Source organism: Eleginops maclovinus, chromosome 9 (assembly GCF_036324505.1).
Source record: "Eleginops maclovinus isolate JMC-PN-2008 ecotype Puerto Natales chromosome 9, JC_Emac_rtc_rv5, whole genome shotgun sequence".
Taxonomy (NCBI): Eukaryota; Metazoa; Chordata; class Actinopteri; order Perciformes; family Eleginopidae; genus Eleginops; species Eleginops maclovinus.
The window spans coordinates 27,517,339-27,519,720 of record NC_086357.1 but is presented as its reverse complement, the minus strand read 5'-3'; the positions used below and the strand labels follow the sequence as shown (position 1 = coordinate 27,519,720).

The 2,382-nt window shown below is 42.5% G+C and overlaps 1 protein-coding gene across 1 annotated transcript in view; it reads left to right on the top strand.

The window, feature by feature from the left end:
- Window positions 1–1,877: 1,877 nt before the first annotated feature.
- Window positions 1,878–2,382, top strand: part of cyfip1 (cytoplasmic FMR1 interacting protein 1) — a 41,220-nt gene continuing 40,715 nt past the window's right edge. Inside the window, exon 1 of the mRNA XM_063891169.1 lies at window positions 1,878–2,087. The gene's annotated coding sequence lies outside the window, so the exon portion shown is untranslated. The remainder of the gene's footprint in view (window positions 2,088–2,382) is intronic.

The following is a 2,382-nucleotide window of genomic DNA, read 5'->3' as shown; positions in this document are numbered from 1 at the left end:
TACCGTACATGTGTGGGATGTTTCTATTCAGGATAATACTTAAGGTATATTAAGGGACTGTATGGTTGCTTTCATGTCACGTTTTGGGGTAAACATGTATTTTAATTTGAGTTATTGGTCAATTTTAGGACATGGGTAGTGCTGCACTTCAACTGCTTGTGGCTCAAATAAGTTTTATGACAACAAACACTGAAAAAAACCCACTTTTGATTAGAAATGAATGCTAAGTTATTATATCGTCCTGGCAAAACTCTCATTTACATTTGTATAAAGTCATAAGCACGAGACAGAAAACACCAACACAGTTTGCATTCATTTTGTATTTCCCTGTCATTATAAAATATATATATTTAAGCCAAATTCATTCTAGTTAATGCAAGAGTTTTGCTAATTCATACCGTATACATATGCAGTATTCAAACCTACATTTCGGACATTATAAATTAAAGAAGCCACGCCGTGTGGGAGGGTGAGATCAGATGAGGGAACCAGAAGTGACAAAATGCTGACTCATGTCCAGTTCCTTTTGCTTACTTTTTAATCTCCATTTGTCTCGTTATGGTTGTTGTGTGTCTCATTGGCAATAATTCCCGTCCATATGGGGCAGCTTTTATTTTTTAAACCCTCGTTTTTTATTTCAAATACATCAGAAAGAAAGGCCCATCACATCAGCGGTCATTAACTGAAACCAAACCAAATGATGTCACAGTTGTAAATGTCCCACAGTGGCTCAGTCAGTAGGGGCTTGGACTGGGAATCGTAGGGTCGCCGGTTCAAGTCCCCAAACAGACTTGAAATATGGAAAGTGGACTGCTACTTGGAGAGGTCCCAGTTCACCTCCTAGGCCCTGCTGTGGTGCCCTTGAGCAAGGCACTGGACACCTCCAATCCCCCCTCCCCATTACTCCCCGGGCGCTGTACGATAGCTGCCCACTGCTCCTAGTAGGCCTACTAGGATGGGTTAAATGCAGAGGACCAATTTCACTGTGTGTGCTCTGCTGTGTGCATGTATGTGACTAATAAAGAGGGTTTCATCCTCCGATTCTAATCTCTAATCTAATTCTCTATTTCTTTAATTATTATCAAACATATTCTGTGTTTCTGTGATCAATTCTGTGTTTCTTATTTACTCTGTTCAGGAGCCGAAGTACGAGGGCAGAAAAATAAGTTAAAAAAGTGCAAGAAGAATTCCATACACATGAAAGTAGAATACAAAACCAGAATGTGAAATCCAATATTGTGCAGTACGGTTACAGAGACAGGTGTGAAATGTTCTGTATTTTTTAACTTTTGCAACATCACATTGCTTCCTGTCATAAAGAACACCAATAATAACTCGAGACATTTTGAGGATTAAATCAATCGCTAAAAATATGAAATTCTGCATTCTTTAAAATTCAAATTGAAGCCAAATTAAGACAGGAATGCTTTGCTCAATGTAAGTGAACCAACTAGTGGAAAGCATCCCATACTGTGTAAACTAACGTGCACCCTGGGGCTGCTTCTTCCCCCCCCCCCTCCCCCCAGGTGTGCAGAAATTGGTGAAATTGTTGTTGTTTTTTATTTTGCAGCATTTAATAGATGTTCTCCAGTCACTTCCAAGAACAACAATAAATGCTGGAGACATTTTGAAGATTTGCTAAAAAATATGACAATACAATTAAAAAAAATCCTACTTTTTTATAAATTCAAACTGAAAGCCACATTTTATATTACCGTGTGTTACTCACATTGTAAGTACTGGAAAGCATCCCATAATGTGTAAACTGACGTGCACCGTAGAGCAGCTTCTTACTGTACATTCCTCCCCCCGCCCCCCCCCCCCCCCCCCCCCTGCAGGAGGAGTCCCGCCCCTAACGCTCTCTGAGTTTCCTGTTGAGTTTCCCTGGTTCAGGAACTCCCTGCTTCCCTCCCCCGCCCCGGATAATAACACCGAGAAAAGATTCCTCTGGTTCCGACGGGAGGAGAAACTAAACACAGCTTTGGATGTTGCTAAAGGGACTTCAGTGAAGCCAGCAGTCCGGATACATGTCGCTGTAGACGGCTGAAAAACCGCACAAGTTCCCCTTCCTAACCGAACCGCTCCGGGTGAGTAAAACCACCGAGAAGTGTTCAAAGTGGATAAAAAGTTCGTTCGTTTGGCTTCGTGACTTTGTCTCAGACCAGGCGTCTAATGAGCGTGATTTAAGGTGAGAGAGGCGACAATGTGGCTAAAGCAAAGCCGTGCTCCTGGCTCGCAGGCCCGGGCTCTGACTAATCTCAGGCCGCGGCTCGGAGCAGGGATTCGGCCATGATCAGCAACATGCAGCTGGAGGACTTCCAGTCAGCAGAAAGTCACTTTAAACCCAGGTTCTTCTGCCTCTAAAGAACAAATAAGAAGTGA